The sequence below is a fragment of the Salmo salar genome, chromosome ssa16 (genome assembly GCF_905237065.1).
Source record: "Salmo salar chromosome ssa16, Ssal_v3.1, whole genome shotgun sequence".
Classification (NCBI taxonomy): Eukaryota; Metazoa; Chordata; class Actinopteri; order Salmoniformes; family Salmonidae; genus Salmo; species Salmo salar.
The window spans coordinates 59,641,291-59,661,039 of NC_059457.1; the positions used below are offsets into that span (position 1 = coordinate 59,641,291).

Consider the following 19,749-nt stretch of genomic DNA (forward strand, 5'->3'; position numbering starts at 1 on the left):
CTATAAGTAGAGGATTGTATTTGTCTCTCCAGAGTGGGACTATAAGTAGAGGATTGTATTTGTCTCTCCAGAGTGGGACTATAAGTAGAGGATTGTATTTGTCTCTCCAGAGTGGGACTATAAGTAGAGGATTGTATTTGTCTCTCCAGAGTGGGACTCCAAGCAGCGGGGGTAAAAGTGCACACGTGGAATCTCGCTCGCTGCAGACTGACAACGTGTTCAACCAATCAATGTCAGTACAAGTGACGTCATTTTACAACGCTCAGCCAATGGAAAACAGTTGAGGATGTTTCCCAAAAAAGCAAAAAAACAAGTCATTTCCAAGCATCAGAAAGTGGTTGTGAATGTAGCTAGTTGGAAGATGGGACGACTGGTATAATAATAACCTACTCACCTCTTTGGAAGATACTGTATGTGGGATATTTTTCTTTTTGGAAGATGGTTAAACTGTGTACATTGGATTTGAATAAAATGTGAATGTTTCGACAAACGGAACCGTTTTAGGAACTTTGGCGAACGGATATTTTTGTGTGGAAAGAATCTAACTACGGTAAGACAAGTTCAGAGACTTAACTTACTTAAACTAACATTTAAGAAACAGCTGGCTACAGGCTATATTATATTAGTTCATCGACAGTTATCCTTTTACTTTATTATCAGTACATCTTTGGTGTATAGTAGCTCATATCCTGCTTCAGGTCTTATTCGGGATAAACGGTTTATATGGACCGTTGATATCCTGCTAACGAGTATTCCTGTATCCATGAATAAACTGAATATTCCTCATTTAAATTCATACGGAATATATTCAGTACTAACTGAAATATGGACACTGGCTGTAGGTCTATAACCTGTCAAATGTAGCGTAATATAATATTAACTCCTGCAAAAGTATGGATTTCTTGCAGTAAAATTATAGAACAAATGTTATTTTGTCTCGGGAACAGGAGTGGAGAAATATTTATTTCTTTCAGCTTCTGTTGAGAAAATGCGCTGTAATGTGTTGTCTTTGACACAGTCTGACACAGTTATACAAGCCAACAGTATTTCTACCACATCACATATGTACCCAGACCAACTGTCTTATCAGAATGGTGTTTCATCATTTTCTCAGCTTTTCTTTTCCTTAAAACCAGTCTAACTGACGACATTTAGAACAGGACCAATCTTTCCAGTGTTTTGGACTTAATGCGTTTTCTCCCCGGTCCCTCAACGAAACAGACAACTTTACCGGTGTTAAAGACATTATTCTGCTGAGCACTACACTTTATTTAGTCTCATAGGGCAACAATTTATGACAGAAGAGAAGCTGCATGTATCTAACTATATAGTTGACAAACGAATGGTCTACCAAATGTCGAAAATACCAAATGTCCGAAATTATACACAGAAACTTGTCTAAATTAGGAGTGAAAGTAGCCAGTAGGCTATACGGTCCAGTATGGACTATCATCAAAATTAATGATTATGGAATTATTATGGTGTATTGAAATGCGTAGGTAGCCTACTTTTTGAAGTGATTTGCTGGACAATCAGATGAAAACTTCTGTGAAACTGAGCCTGCGCAGACGGTATGGGGTTTGTTGCCATGCCACAGTAACCTGTCTCGGATCCCCATTTCCCAGGTATCTCATCAGGGGTTCTCATAACCGGAATACAAGCCTTTTCGGGTTATTGTAAACGGGATATGTGTAAACTCAAAAACAGAATATAACAATATCCCAATACTATTGTAAATGGGATATTGTTGCTCAGGGTAAACGTGGCCAATGATAGCAGAGGTTTACCCTGAAGAGTAAAATGATATGCTTTAAGAGAGAACAGGTTTACCCTGAAGAGTAAAATGATATGCTTTAAGAGAGAACAGGTTTACCCTGAAGAGTAAAATGATATGCTTTAAGAGAGAACAGGTTTACCCTGAAGAGTAAAATTATATTGTTTTTGAAAGCAGGGGTTTACCCTGAAGAGGGGATTCCATGGGGAATAAGGAAGGGTCGATAATGTATGCTTAAGATAATGGGTTAGACCCATGTGAAATTCCAATGCCTGAGTCAAAGAATGGTATTTAAGTTACACCCACAACACGTGTATGTGACCAATACAATTTTATTTGATTTTGATTTGAGGTTACTACTACACAATATGAATGGTATTTACAGTGCATTCTGAAAGTATTCAGACCCCTTCACTTTTTCCACATTTTGTTACGCTACAGCCTTATTCTAAAAATCCTTATCAATCTACACACAATACCCAATAATGACAAAGCGAAAACAGAAATACCTTATTTACATAAGTATTCAGACCCTTTGCTATGAGACTCGAAGTTGAGCTCAGGTGCATCCTGTTTCCATTGATCATCCTTGAGATGTTTCTACAATTTGATTAGAGTCCACCTGTGGTAAAACAAATTGATTGGACATGATTTGGAAAGGCACACACCTGTCTGTATAAGGTCCCACAGTTGACAAATCAAATCAAATGTATTTATATAGCCCTTCGTACATCAGCTGATATCTCAAAGTGCTGTACAGAAACCCAGCCTAAAAATGCAAACTGCAAGCAATGCATGTGAAAGAAGCACGGTGGCTAGGAAAAACTCCCTAGGAAAAACTCCCTAGAAAGGCCAAAACCTAGGAAGAAACCTAGAGAGGAACCAGGCTATGAGGGGTGGCCAGTCCTCTTCTGGCTGTGCCGGGTGGATATTATAACAGAACATGGTCAAGATGTTAAAATGTTCATAAATGACCAGCATGGTCAAATAATAATAATCATAGTAGTTGTCGAGGGTGCAACAAGCACGTCCAGTGAACAGGTCAGGGTTCCATAGCCGCAGGCAGAACAGTTGAAACTGGAGCAGCAGCACGGCCAGGTGGACTGGGGACAGCAAGGAGTCATCATGCCAGGTAGTCCTGAGGCATGGTCCTAGGGCTCAGGTCCTCCGAGAGAAAGAAAGAAAGAGAGAGAGACAATTAGAGAGAGCATATTTAAATTCACACAGGACACCGGATAAGACAAGAGAAATACTCCAGATGTAACAGACTGACCCTAGCCCCCCGACACATAAACTACTGCAGCATAAATACTGGAGGCTGAGACAGGAGGGATCAGAAGACACTGTGGCCCCATCCGATGATAACCCCGGACAGGGCCAAACAGGCAGGATATAACCCCGCCCACTTTGCCAAAGCACAGCCCCCACACCACTAGAGGGATGTCTCCAACCACCAACTTACTGTCCTAAGACAAGGCCGAGTACAGTGCATGTCAGAGCAAAATCCAAGCCATGAGGTCGAAGGAATTGTCCGTAGAGCTCCGAGACAGGATTGTATCGAGGCACAGATCTGGGAAGGGTACAACAACATTTCTGCAGCATTGAAGTTTCCCAAGAACACAGTGGCCTCCATCATTCTTAACCTCTTGGGGCTAGGTGGGACGCTAGCGTGCCACCCGTGGTGCACTCCATCAACAGCAGGTGCATTTCAAGAGCGGCAAATTTGAATCCAAATAAATGTCAAAATTCAAATTTTTCAAAAATACAACTATGTTACACCATTTGAAAGATAAACATCTCCTTAATCTAACCACGTTTTACGATTTCAAAAAGGTTTTACGGCGAAAGCATAAATTTAGAGTATGTTAGGACAGTACATTTACAAGAGTTGTGTGTAATGTTTTGTCAAGTCAAAGACAGGGTCACCAAAACCATAAAACCAGCTAAAATGATGCACTAACCTTTTACAATCTCCATCAGATGACACTCCTAGGACATTATGTTAGACAATGCATGCATTTTTAGTTCTATCAAGTTCATATTTATATCCAAAAACAGCGTTTTACTATGGCATTGATGTTGAGGAAATCGTTTCCCTCCAATAACCGGCAGTCAAGTCAGCGTCAGAAATTAAATAATTAAAATGAGAAAACATTGGTAAAATATTATATTGTCATTTAAAGAATTATAGATTTACATCTCTTGAACGCAATCAACTTGCCAGATTTAAAAATAACCTTACTGGGAAATCACACTTTGCAATAATCTGAGCACTGCGCCCAGAAAAATATGCGTTGCGATACAGACTAGACGTCATGTTGGGGAGATCTAAAATCGAAAATACTATGTAAATAATCCATTACCTTTGATTCTCTTCATCAGATGTCACTTCCAGGTATCACAGGTCCATAACGAATGTAGTTTTGTTCAAAAAAGCTCATCATTTATGTCCAAAAATCTCCGTCTCGTTAGCACATGATGTAAGCCAGCCGGACTTCTCGTCATGAACGAGGGGAAAAAATATATTTCCGTTCGTTCAAACATGTCAAACGTTGTATAGCATAAATCATTAGGGCCTTTTTAACCAGAACATGAATAATATTCAAGGTGGACGAATGCATACTCTTTTATAACGTATTGGAACGAGGGTACCCAACATGAACTAGCGCGCCAGGTGTCTAATGGGACATCACCGTTCCATGGCTCTTGTTCGGTCATATCTCCCTCCAGAAGACTCAAAACACTTTGTAAAGGCTGGTGACATCTAGTGGAAGCAATAGGAAGTGCCAAAATATTCCTAAACCCCTGTGTTTTTCAATGGGATAGGTTTAAAGTCAATACAACACATCAGGTATCCACTTCCTGTCAGAAAATGTCTCAGGGTTTTGCCTGCCAAATGAGTTCTGTTATACTCACAGACACCATTCAAACAGTTTTGGAAACTTTAGAGTGTTTTCTATCCATATATAATAAGTATATGCATATTCTAGTTACTGGGTAGGATTAGTAACCAGATTAAATCGGGTACATTTTTTTTATCCAGACGTGCAAATGCTGCCCCCTAGACCCAACAGGTTAACTTCTATGGGCTAGTGTCCCACCCTAGTCAACTGCCAGTGGAATCGCGTGGCGCGAAATACAAATACCTCAAAAATGCTATAACTTCAATTTCTCAAACATGACTATTTTACACCATTTTAAAGACAAGACTCTCGTTAATCTAACCACATTGTCCGATTTCAAAAAGGCTTTATATCGAAAGCAAAACATTAGATTATGTCAGGAGAGTACCCTGCCAAAAATAATCACACAGCCATTTTCAAAGCAAGCATATATGTCACAAAAACCAAAACCACAGCTAAATGCAGCACTAACCTTTGATGATCTTCATCAGATGACACTCTTAGGACATTATGTTATACAATACATGCATGTTTTGTTCAATCAAGTTCATATTTATATCAAAAACAAGCTTTTTACATTAGCATGTGATGTTCAGAACTAGCATACCCACCGAAAACTTCCGGTGAATTTACTAAATTACTCATGATAAACGTTCACAAAATACATAACAATTATTTTAAGAATTATAGATACAGAACTCCTTTATGCAATCGCGGTGTCAGATTTTAAAATAGCTTTTCGGCGAAAGCACATTTTGCAATATTCTGAGTACATAGCTCAGCCATCACGGCTAGCTATTTTGACACCCACCAAGTTTGGGACTCACTAAACTCAGAATTACTATTAGAAAAATTTGATTATCTTTGCTGTTTTTCATCAGAATGGACTCCCAGGACTTCTACTTCAACAACAAATGTTGTTTTGGTTCCAAATAATCCATAGTTATATTCAAATAGCTCCGTTTTGTTCGTGCGTTCAGGTCACTATCCGAAGGGTGCCGCGCGAGCGCATTTCGTGACAAAAAAATTCAAAATATTCCATTACCGTACTTAGAAGCATGTCAAACGCTGTTTAAAATCAATTTTTATGCTATTTTTCTCGTAAATTAGCGATAATATTCCAACCGGGCAACGTTTTATTCATTCAAAGGCTGAAAGAAAAAAATGGAGAATTCTCATGAACGCGCATCTCAGTGTCACTGTCCCCAGGCTGACCACTCACAAACAGAGCTGTTGTACTTTGCCCAGAGACAGCAGACACCCCATTCCACTTTCTGGCGGCTTTAGAGAGCCAATGGAAGCCTTAGAAAGTGTCACGTTACAGCACAGATGCTGTATTTTCGATAGAGATGCAACAGAAGGACAACAAATTGTCAGACAGGGAACTTCCTGTATGGAATCTTCTCAGATTTTGGCCTGCCATATGAGTTCTGTTATACTCACAGACACCATTCAAACAGTTTTAGAAACGTTAGAGTGTTTTCTATCCAAATCTACTAATTATATGCATATTCTATAGTAGTAACCAGATTAAATCGGGTACGTTTTTTATCCGGCCGTGCAAATACTGCCCCCTAGCCCCAACAGGTTAATGGAAGAGGTTTGGAACCACCAAGACTCTTCCTAGAGCTGGCTGCCTGGCCAAACTGAGCAATAGAGGGAGAAGGGCCTTGGTCAGGGAGGTGACCAAGAACCCGATGATCACTTTGACAGAGCTCCAAGGTTCCTCTCTGGAGATGGGAGAAACTTCTAGGATGACAACTTTCTAGAAGGACAACCATCTCTGCAGCACTGCACCAATCAGGCCTTATGTTAGAGTGGCCAGACGGAAGCCACTCCTCAGTAAAAGGCACATGACAGCCCGCTTGGAGTTTGCCAAAAGCCACCTAAAGGACTCTCAGAACATGACAAGCAAGATTCTCTGGTCTGATGAAGCCAAGATTGAACTCTTTGGCCTGAATGCCAAGCTTCACATCTGGAGGAAACCTGGCACCATCCCTACGAGGAAGCATGGTGGTGGCAGCATCATGCTGTGGGGATGCTTTTTCAGCGGCAGGGACTGGGAGACAAGTCAGGATTGAGGGAAAGATGAACAGAGCAAAGTACAGAGAGATCCTTGATGAAAACCTGCTCCAGAGAGCTCAGGACCTCAGACTGGGGTGAAGGTTCACCTTCCAACAGGACAACGACCCTAAGCACACAGCCAAGACAACGCAGGAGTGGCTTCGGGACAAGTCTCTGAATGTCCTTGAGTGGCCCAGCCAGAGCCCGGACTTGAACCCAATCGAAAAGGGTCTGAAAACTTCTGTAAATGTGATATTTCAATCTTTTATTTTGTTTAAATGTGCGAACATGGAAAATGTGGAAAAGGTCATTGGGTCTGAATACTTTACGAATGCACTGTATGTTACTACCACACAATATGAATGGTATTTAGGTTACTACCACACAATATGAATGGTATTTAGGTTATTACCACACAATATGAATGGAATTTAGGTTACTACCACACAATATGTATGGAATTTAGGTTATTACCACACAATATGAATGGTATTTAGGTTATTACCACACAATATGAATGGTATTTAGTAGAGGTCGACCTATTAATCGGAATGGCTGATTAATTAGGGCCGATTTCAAGTTTTCATAACAATCGGTAATCGGCATTTTTGGACACCGATTATTGCCGATTACATTGCACTCCACGAGGAGACTGCGTGGCAGGCTGACTACCTGTTATGCGAGTGCAGCAAGGAGCCAAGGTAAGGTGCTAGCTAGCATTAAACTTATCTTATAAAAAACAATCAATCTTAACATAATCACTAGTTAACAACACATGGTTGATGATATTACTAGTTTATCTAGCTTGTCCTGCGTTGCATATAATCGATGCGGTGCCTGTTAATTTCTCATTGAATCACAGCCTACTTCGCCAAACGGGTGATTTAACGAGCGCATTCACGAAAAAAGCACTGTCGTTGCACCAATGTACCGAACCTGTCAGAGATTTCTTCGTCGTCAGACGATATAGCGAAATCATCGTCGGAAAAAGAGGACCAATATGCAGCAGAGTTGAGATAGTTCATTTTGAACATTTCATAAACTCAAAAATGAACATACAAAATAACAAAACGAACTCACGATTACTTGACAGTCCTGTTAGGCTCACACACGCTAAACAAGAAACAATCTCCCACAAATACACAGACAAACACACCCAACTAATATAGGACTTCCAATCAAAGGCAACACCACACAGCTGCCTTCAATTGGAAGTCCACCCCAATTAACCAAACATAGACATACAACCAGCTAGATCAACATAGAAATACGTAAACAAGGAACAGTGCCCAAAAACCCCGGAATACTTAAATCAAATGCCCTTTTAGAAAAAACACCACCCCGAACCGCATAAACCAAATATCCTCTGCCACGTCCTGACCAAACTACAATAACAATTAACCCTTATACTGGCCAGGACGTGACATAACCATAAACATCAACACCTTTCTTAAAATCAATACACAAGTATATATTTTTAAACCTGCATATTTAGTTAATATTGCCTGCTAACATTAATTTATTTTAACTAGGGAAATGGTGTCACTTCTCTTGCGTTCATTGCACGCAGAGTCAGGGTATATGCAACAGTTTGGGCCGCCTGGCTTGTTGCGAACTAATTTGCCAGAATATTACATAATTATGACATAACATTGAAGGTTGTGCAATGTGACAGCAATATTTAGACTTATGGATGCCACCCGTTAGATAAAATATGGAACGGTTCCGTATTTCACTGAAAGAATAAACGTTTTGTTTTCAAAATGATAGTTTCCGGATTTGACCATATTTTTTTAAATTGTATTTTAATTTTTTCACCTTTATTTAACCAGGTAGACTAGTTGAGAACAAGTTCTCATTTACAACTGTTAATTTTTTTATTTATTGTTTTATTTCACCTTTATTTAACCAGGTAGGCAAGTTGAGAACAAGTTCTCATTTACAAATGCGACCTGGCCAAGATAAAGCAAAGCAGTTCGACAACATACAACAACACAGAGATACACATGGAGTAAAACAAACATACAGTCAATAATACAGTAGAAAAATAAGTCTATATACAATGTGAGCAAATGAGGTGAGATAAGGGAGGTAAAGGCAAAAAAAGGCCATGGTGGCAAAGTAAATACAATATAGCAAGTAAAACACTGGAATGGTAGATTTGTAGTAGAGGAAAGTGCAAAGTAGAACTAAATAATGGGGTGCAAAGGAGCAAAATAAATAAAATAAATAAATACAGTAGGGGAAGCGGTAGTTGTTTGGGCTAAATTATAGATGGGCTATGTACAGGTGCAGTGATCTGTGACCTGGCCAAGATAAAGCAAAGCAGTGCGACAGAAACAACAACACAGAGTTACACATGGAATAAACAAACATACAGTCAATAACACAATAGAAAAAAAAGAAAGTCTATACACAGTGTGTGCAAATGGCATGAGGAGGTATGGCAATAAATAGGCCGTAGTAGCAAAGTAATTACAATTTAGCAGATTAACACTGGAGTGATAGATGAGCAGATGATGAGCAGATGATGGTGTGTAAGTAGTGATGCTGGTGTGCAAATGAGCAGAAAGTAAATTAAAACAATATGGGGATGAGGTAGGTAGATTGGGTGGGCTATTTACAGATGGACTATGTACAGCTGCAGCGATCGGTTAGCTACTCAGATAGCTGATGTTTAAAGTTAGTGAGGGAAATGTAAGTCTCCAGCTTCAGCGATTTTTGCAGTTCTTTCCAGTCACTGGCAGCAGAGAACTGGACGGAGAGACGGCCAAAGGAGGTGTTGGCTTTGGGGATGAACAGTGAAATATACCTGCTGGAGCGCGTGCTACGAGTGGGTGCTGCTATGGTGACCAGTGAGCTGAGATAAGGCGGGGCTTTACCTAGCAGAGACTTGTAGATGACCTGGAGCCAGTGGGTTTGGTGACGAATATGTAGTGGGGGCCAGCCGACTAGAGCATACAGGTCGCAGTGGTGGGTAGTATATGGGGCTTTGGTGACAAAACGGATGGCACTGTGATAGGCTACATCCAGTTTGCTGAGTAGAGTATTGGAAGCTATTTTGTAAATGACATCGCCGAAGTCGAGGATCGGTAGGATAGTCAGTTTTACGAGGGTGTGTTTGGCAGCATGAGTGAAGGAGGCTTTGTTTGGAAATAGAAAGCCGATTCTAGATTTGATTTTGGATTGGAGATGTTTGATATGAGTCTGGAAGGAGAGTTTACAGTCTAACCAGACACCTAGGTATTTGTAGTTGTCCACATATTCTAGGTCAGAACCGTCCAGAGTAGTGATGCTAGGCGTGCGGGCGGGTGCGGGCAGCGATCGGTTGAAAAGCATGCATTTGGTTTTGCTAGCGACCTAAGGCTCGTATTTCTGTGTGTTATTATATTATAATTAAGTCTATGATTTGATAGCGCAGTCTGACTGAGCGGTGGTAGGCAGCAGCACGCTCGTAAGCATTCATTCAAACAGCACTTTCCTGCGTTTGCCAGCAGCTCTTCGCTGTGCTTCAAGCATTGCGCTGTTTATGACTTCAAGCCTATCAACTCCCGAGATTAGGCTGGCAATACTAAAGTGCCTATTAGAACATCCAATAGTCAAAGGTATATGAAATACAAATGGTATAGAGAGAAATAGTCCTATAATAACTACAACCTAAAACTTCTTACCTGGGAATATTGAAGACTCATGTTAAAAGGAACCACCAGCTTTCATATGTTCTCATATTCTGAGCAAGGCACTTAAACGTTAGCTTTCTTACATGGCACATATTGCACTTTTACTTTCTTCTCCAACACTTTATTTTTGCATTATTTAAACCAAATTGAACATGTTTCATTATTTATTTGAGACTAAATTGATTTTATTTATGAATTATATTAAGTTAAAATAAAAGTGTTCATTGTTCATTCAGTTTTGTTGTAATTGTCATTATCACAAATATATATATAAAGAAATCGGCCGATTAATCGGCATCGGGGGTTTTGGCCCTCCAATAATCGGTATCGGCATTGAAAAATCATAATCGGTCGACCTCTAGTGTTTAGGTTACTACCACACAATATGAATGGTATTTAGGTTATTACCACACAATATGAATGGTATTTAGGTTACTACCACACAATATGAATGGTATTTAGGTTACTACCACACAATATGAATGGTATTTAGGTTATTACCACACAATATGAATGGTATTTAGGTTATTACCACACAATATGAATGGTATTTAGGTTATTACCACACAATATGAATGGTATTTAGGTTATTACCACACAATATGAATGGTATTTAGGTTATTACCACACAATATGAATGGTATTTAGGTTATTACCACACAATATGAATGGTATTTAGGTTACTACCACACAATATGAATGGTATTTAGGTTATTACCACACAATATGAATGGTATTTAGGTTATTACCACACAATATGAATGGTATTTAGGTTATTACCACATAATATGAACGGTATTTAGGTTATTACCACACAATATGAATGGTATTTAGGTTATTACCACACAATATGAATGGTATTTAGGTTACTACCACACAATATGAATGGTATTTAGGTTACTACCACACAATATGAATGGTATTTAGGTTATTACCACACAATATGAATGGTATTTAGGTTATTACCACACAATATGAATGGTATTTAGGTTACTACCACATAATATGAATGGTATTTAGGTTATTACCACACAATATGAATGGTATTTAGGTTACTACCACATAATATGAATGGTATTTAGGTTACTACCACATAATATGAATGGTATTTAGGTTATTACCACATATGAATGGTATTTAGGTTATTACCACACAATATGAATGGTATTTAGGTTATTACCACACAATATGAACGGTATTTAGGTTATTACCACACAATATGAATGGTATTTAGGTTATTACCACACAATATGAATGGTATTTAGGTTATTACCACATAATATGAATGGTATTTAGGTTATTACCACACAATATGAATGGTATTTAGGTTACTACCACACAATATGAATGGTATTTAGGTTATTACCACACAATATGAATGGTATTTAGGTTATTACCACACAATATGAACGGTATTTAGGTTATTACCACACAATATGAATGGTATTTAGGTTATTACCACACAATATGAATGGTATTTAGGTTATTACCACACAATATGAATGGTATTTAGGTTATTACCACATAATATGAATGGTATTTAGGTTATTACCACACAATATGAATGGTATTTAGGTTACTACCACACAATATGAATGGTATTTAGGTTATTACCACATATGAATGGTATTTAGGTTATTACCACACAATATGAATGGTATTTAGGTTACTACCACACAATATGAATGGTATTTAGGTTATTACCACATAATATGAATGGTATTTAGGTTATTACCACACAATATGAATGGTATTTAGGTTATTACCACATAATATGAATGGTATTTAGGTTATTACCACACAATATGAATGGTATTTAGGTTATTACCACACAATATGAATGGTATTTAGGTTATTACCACATAATATGAATGGTATTTAGGTTATTACCACATAATATAGTGGATCAACCTTGATATCCTGCAGTCTGGCAGACAGGCTGGGTAACTTTATGGTCACGTTGCTCTGTATGACTCCTGCTTTAAACAGACTCAGACTCTGGTACAGGCTCTATTGATGGGGATCTCGCTGTCTCTAACCTATTGGTCAATCAACCAATCAGTCATTATATAAATCATAGGTGATGTTATATCCGACTAGTTCAGGATTCTGGTATGTTCCTGAGGTTTATTTAATCTAACACGGTTTACTAGTTCATTATCCTCATGATATACTGTAGGTATAGACACACCCTTGTCAGAATGAGCATCCTGTTGTTGTTGTTGTTGTGTGGGTGTGACACAAACAACAAATACCTTGTCAACCAATCACAGGCACTCCTCTAAAGTGGTGTGGAGGAGTGATTTGGGCTCATCATCACCATGGAGACGGTGTGTTAGAGGATGATGAGCAGAGGACCGGTGATAACACAGCTGTGCCTCACAGACACTCAGCTCGTATACTGACGAGTTTGGAAGAAAACCTGTCTGAATGTATTGAAAACAGACTAAACAGAACCTGTCTGAATGTATTGAAAACATATTGAAAACAGACTAAACAAAACCTGTCTGAATGTATTGAAAACAGACTAAACAAAACCTGTCTGAATGTATTGAAAACATATTGAAAACAGACTAAACCAAGCCTGTCTGAATGTATTGAAAACAGACTAAACAGAACCTGTCTGAATGTATTGAAAACCAAGCCTGTCTGACTAAACCAAGCCTGTCTGAATGTATTGAAAACAGACTAAACAGAACCTGTCTGAATGTATTGAAAACATATTGAAAACAGACTAAACCAAGCCTGTCTGAATGTATTGAAAACAGACTAAACAGAACCTGTCTGAATGTATTGAAAACATATTGAAAACAGACTAAACCAAGCCTGTCTGAATGTATTGAAAACAGACTAAACAAAACCTGTCTGAATGTATTGAAAACATATTGAAAACAGACTAAACCAAGCCTGTCTGAATGTATTGAAAACAGACTAAACAAAACCTGTCTGAATGTATTGAAAACATATTGAAAACAGACTAAACCAAGCCTGTCTGAATGTATTGAAAACAGACTAAACAGAACCTGTCTGAATGTATTGAAAACATATTGAAAACAGACTAAACCAAGCCTGTCTGAATGTATTGAAAACAGACTAAACAGAACCTGTCTGAATGTATTGAAAACATATTGAAAACAGACTAAACCAAGCCTGTCTGAATGTATTGAAAACAGACTAAACAGAACCTGTCTGAATGTATTGAAAACATATTGAAAACAGACTAAACCAAGCCTGTCTGAATGTATTGAAAACAGACTAAACAGAACCTGTCTGAATGTATTGAAAACATATTGAAAACAGACTAAACCAAGCTGAGAGCCAAAGGACAGCTCATGTAATAATTCAACAGGTTCATAAATCCTTATAACTCACCCTGGCATGTCATACTCACAGTCGATCTTTAAAACCCGTGCCATGTTTATGATGTTGTTACAATAGGACTATATTTATTTATATTATTTATATTATTATTTATATTATTATATTATTATTATATTATTATTTATATTTATCTGTACAGAGAGCAATGATGGATGTTTGAAGGCTGGAAAACATTGCAACAGCAGAGAACTGTGGTACCAATCACCTGACTACAGGTTAATCATCTGAACGGGAGGAACAGAAAGGATAATGGTGGACGGAAGAGTTTCACTCCAAAACGCCATATATATCTATTTTCAGAAATGTTGGTAAATTGACGTTAATTAAAAACACATCTTGTGAAAGAGAGCAATTTTTGTTTCATCTAACCATGATATGGGTTAGTGATATGGTTTAGTGAAAAGACAGACAGGATTAATCTGATATGATATGGGTTAGTGATATGGGTTAGTGACAAGACTGACAGGATTAATCTGATATGATATGGGTTAGTGACAAGACTGACAGGATTAATCGGATATGATATGGGTTAGTGACAAGACTGACAGGATTAATCTGATATGATATGGGTTAGTGATATGGGTTAGTGAAAAGACTGACAGGATTAATCTGATATGATATGGGTTAGTGATATGGGTTAGTGACAAGACAGACAGGATTAATCTGATATGATATGGGTTAGTGATATGGGTTAGTGACAAGACTGACAGGATTAATCTGACCATGATATGGGTTAGTGATATGGGTTAGTGAAAAGACTGACAGGATTAATCTGACCATGATACGATATAATCTGACCATGATATGGGTTAGTGACAAGACTGACATGATTCAGTTTAACATGACATGATTTTATTTGAAATATATTTCAAGCTAACTTTATTTTAGAGAGACAAATAATCATGTTTTGTGGCAAAACGCTATATACCTACCTCAAAGAACAGAACACAAACGGTATCCTGGCTGGGTATCCTGGCTGGGTTTTAAACCAACAGAACTCAATAGAAACGGTATCCTGGCTGGGTTTTAAACCAACAGAACTCAATAGAAACGGTATCCTGGCTGGGTTTTAAACCAACAGAACTCAATAGAAACGGTATCCTTGTTGGTTTAAACAGGCTACATGTAATAAAGTATTGATACATAAATAAATATTAAAATAATACATTTGTTGAAAGTATTTTGTTCAAATTTCACATAGCCGATTCATTGTATCCAGAGGGTGAACAGCATGTAAAATGTCTCTTTCCTTCTTGGACATTTAAGTACACTACATGACCAAAAGTATGTGGACACCTGCTTGTCGAAACATCTAATTTCAAAGTCGTGAGCATTAATATGGATTGGTCCCCCCTTTGCTGCTATAACAGCCTCCACTCTTCTGGGAAGGATTTCCACTAGATGTTGGAACATTGCTGCAGGGACTTCCTTCCATTCAGCCACGAGCGTTAGTGAGGTTGGGCACTGATGTTGGGCGTTTAGGTCTGGTTCGCAGTCGGTGTTTCAATTAATATCAAAGGTGTTCGATGGGGTTTAGGTCAGGGCTCTGTGCAGGCCAGTCAAGTTCTTCCACACCGATCTCGATAAACCATTTCTATATGGACCTGGCTTTGTGCACGGGGGCATTGTCATGCTGAAACAGGAAAGGTCCTTCCCCAAACTGTTGCCACAAATTTGGAAGAACAGAATCGTCTAGAATGTCATTGTATGCTGTAGCGTTAAGATTTCCCTTCCCTGAAACTAAGAGGCCCAAACCATGAAAAACAACCCCAGACCATTATTCCTCCTCCACCAAACTGTTGGCACTATGCATTGGGGCAGGTAGCGTTCTCCTGGTATCCGCCAAACCCAGATTTGTCCGTCGGACTCCCAGATGGTGAAGTGTGATTCATCACTCCAGAGAACGCGTTTCCACTGCTCCAGAGTCCAATGGCGGCGAGTTTTACACCCCTCCAGCCAAAGGTTGGCATTGCCCATGGTGATCTTAGGCTTGTGTACGGTGTAACTTTTGGAAAAATGTTAACTTGTTTTTAACAAAAAAATTGTTAGAATAAATCAAGGGCAGCTTTTTAAGTTTGATTACAGTACATAAACTTTATGGAAGGATTTAAGGACTAATAAGGATATTGAAAGCGTGCTGGAAGGAATTATCCGGTCAAGGATGGATTGATTCTTATAGTTGGAATGACACGGCCCGCTATTGCAGCAGCTGTATATGTTTTCAGTCATATTATTGTTTCCCTTCACCTGAGTGGTGCTGGATATTGTTTCCCTTCACCTGAGTGGTGCTGGATAATGTTTCCCTTCACCGGAGTGGTGCTGGATATGGTTTCCCTTCACCTGAGTGGTGCTGGATATGGTTTCCCTTCACCTGAGTGGTGCTGGATATGGTTTCTCTTCACCTGAGTGGTGCTGGATATTGTTTCTCTTCACCTGAGTGGTGCTGGATCTGGTTTCTCTTCACCTGAGGGGTGCTAGAACTTGTTTCCCTTCACCTGAGTGGTGCTGGATATTGTTTCTCTTCACCTGAGTGGTGCTGGATCTGGTTTCTCTTCACCTGAGTGGTGCTAGAACTTGTTTCCCTTCACCTGAGTGGTGCTGGATATTGTTTCCCTTCACCTGAGTGGTGCTAGATAATGTTTCCCTTCACCTGAGTGGTGCTGGATATTGTTTCCCTTCACCTGAGTGGTGCTGGATAAGGTTTCCCTTCACCTGAGTGGAGCTGGATATTGTTTCCCTTCACCTGAGTGGTGCTGGATAATGTTTCCCTTCACCGGAGTGGTGCTGGATATGGTTTCCCTTCACCTGAGTGGTGCTGGATATTGTTTCCCTTCACCTGAGTGGTGCTGGATAATGTTTCCCTTCACCGGAGTGGTGCTGGATATGGTTTCCCTTCACCTGAGTGGTGCTGGATATGGTTTCCCTTCACCTGAGTGGTGCTGGATATGGTTTCTCTTCACCTGAGTGGTGCTGGATATTGTTTCTCTTCACCTGAGTGGTGCTGGATCTGGTTTCTCTTCACCTGAGGGGTGCTAGAACTTGTTTCCCTTCACCTGAGTGGTGCTGGATATTGTTTCTCTTCACCTGAGTGGTGCTGGATCTGGTTTCTCTTCACCTGAGTGGTGCTAGAACTTGTTTCCCTTCACCTGAGTGGTGCTGGATATTGTTTCCCTTCACCTGAGTGGTGCTAGATAATGTTTCCCTTCACCTGAGTGGTGCTGGATATTGTTTCCCTTCACCTGAGTGGTGCTGGATAAGGTTTCCCTTCACCTGAGTGGAGCTGGATATTGTTTCCCTTCACCTGAGTGGTGCTGGAAAATGTTTCCCTTCACCGGAGTGGTGCTGGATATGGTTTCCCTTCACCTGAGTGGTGCTGGATATTGTTTCTCTTCACCTGAGTGGTGCTGGATATGTTTCCCTTCACCTGAGTGGTGCTGGATCTTGTTTCTCTTCACCTGAGTGGTGCGAGATCTTGTTTCCCTTCACCTGAGTGGTGCTGGATATTGTTTCCCTTCACCTGAGTGGTGCTGGATCTTGTTTCTCTTCACCTGAGTGGTGCTGGATAAGGTTTCCCTTCACCTGAGTGGTGCTAGATATGGTTTCTCTTCACCTGAGTGGTGCTGGATATTGTTTCCCTTCACCTGAGTGGTGCTGGATAGGGTTTCCCTTCACCTGAGTGGTGCTAGATATTGTTTCTCTTCACCTGAGTGGTGCTGGATATGGTTTCCCTTCACCTGAGTGGTGCTGGATAATGTTTCCCTTCACCTGAATGGTGCTGGATATTGTTTCTCTTCACCTGAGTGGTGTTGGATATGGTTTCCCTTCACCAGAGTGGTGCTGGATATTGTTTCCCTTCAGCAGAGTGGTGCTGGATATGGTTTCCCTTCACCAGAGTGGTGCTGGATATTGTTTCCCTTCACCAGAGTGGTGCTGGATATGGTTTCCCTTCACCTGAGTGGTGCTGGATATGGTTTCCCTTCACCTGAGTGGTGCTGGATATTGTTTCCCTTCACCAGAGTGGTGCTGGATCTTGTTTCCCTTCACCTGAGTGGTGCTGGATATTGTTTCCCTTCACCTGAGTGGTGCTGGATATGGTTTCCCTTCACCTGAGTGGTGCTGGATATGGTTTCCCTTCACCTGAGTGGTGCTGGATCTTGTTTCCCTTCACCTGAGTGGTGCTGGATCTTGTTTCCCTTCACCTCCATCAGGAGCAGATATCACAGACTCCATCAGGAAGAGATATCACAGGCTCCAACAGGAAGAGATATCACAGGCTCCATCAGGAACAGATATCACAGGCTCCATCAGGAACAGATATCACAGACTCCATCAGGAAGAGATATCACAGGCTCCATCAGGAACAGATATCACAGGCTCCATCAGGAACAGATATCACAGACTCCATCAGGAACAGATATCACAGACTCCATCAGGAACAGATATCACAGGCTCCATCAGGAACAGATATCACAGGCTCCATCAGGAACAGATATCACAGGCTCCATCAGGAACAGATATCACAGACTCCATCAGGAACAGATATCACAGGCTCCATTAGGAACAGATATCACAGGCTCCATCAGGAACAGATATCACAGGCTCCATCAGGAACAGATATCACAGACTCCATCAGGAACAGATATCACAGGCTCCATCAGGAAGAGATATCACAGGCTCCATCAGGAACAGATATCACAGGCTCCATCAGGAACAGATATCACAGGCTCCATCAGGAAGAGATATCACAGGCTCCATCAGGAACAGGCTCCAATAAACTGTCCATAAGCAAAAGCGCCACATCACTAAAGAGATCAAAGCCTACTGCTAGGTAGCCAGCACATGAACAAAAAAAAACAAAAAAAAAAAAACATCTGAAAATAACATCTGTTCGTCACCACATCTGGCTGACTAAGTCAGGGGTTAGCCCTAACCCTAACCCCTAACCCATAACCCTAACCCCTACCCCCTAACCCCTAACCCTACACCCTAACCCCTAACCCCCTAACCCCCTAACCCCTAACCCATAACCCCTAACCCATAACCCACCCCTAACCCCTAACCCTAGCCCTAACCCCTAACCCTAACCTAACCCTAGCCCTAACCCATAACCCCTAACCCAACCCTAACCCATAAACCCTAACCCCTAACCCTACCCTAACCCCTAACCCACCCTAACCCTAACCCCTAACCCACCCCTAACCCCTAACCCTAACCCCTAACCCCTAACCCACCCCTAACCCACCCCTAACCCCTAGCCCTAACCCCTAAACCCTGGCCCTAACCCCTAGCCCTAAATGAATAAGGTTCCTGGCTTGTCTCTGTGTTGCTGTGCTCTATGTTGCTACTTCGCTTAGTTTTTTACTTTTAATAAAAATCTAAATCAAAACTCTGCATTTAACACATTTACCGACATCTTAGTTTTGTAGTCATGAAATCCATGCTGCCTACTCTAGTCTAGTCCATGTTTTCCCTCTCACCTTCTGCTAGTTATATTATATATACATTAATAGTTATACTGTCTTAGTTTTGTAGTCATGAAATCCATGCTGCTTACTCACCTTCTGCTAAGTCTGTCTGTCAATTAATTACATTCATTCAAGGGAACAAAGGATGAAAGACTCAGGCTGTTTGAGATGTAAATAGACCAATTAATTGATATGCTGCTGTTGAATGACAGGGATCTCTTCATCCAGAGATATAGTGCATTCAGAAAGTATTCAGACCCCTTTAGTTATTCCACATTTGTTTTTCCCCCCTCATTAATCTACACACAATACCCCATAATGACAAAGCAAAAACAGATTTTTAGACTTTTCTTTGCAAATGTATATACACTGCTCAAAAAAATAAAGGGAACACTTAAACAACACAATGTAACTCCAAGTCAATCACACTTCTGTGGAATCAAACTGTCCACTTAGGAAGCAACACTGATTGACAATACATT

The 19,749-nt window shown here is 40.1% G+C and overlaps 1 protein-coding gene across 1 annotated transcript in view; it reads left to right on the top strand.

Moving 5' to 3' along the window:
- The first annotated feature begins 299 nt into the window (after positions 1 to 299).
- tmem45a (transmembrane protein 45a) overlaps positions 300 to 19,749 on the top strand; it is a 56,682-nt gene continuing 37,232 nt past the window's right edge. The window contains exon 1 of the mRNA XM_045697529.1: positions 300 to 550. The gene's annotated coding sequence lies outside the window, so the exon portion shown is untranslated. The remainder of the gene's footprint in view (positions 551 to 19,749) is intronic.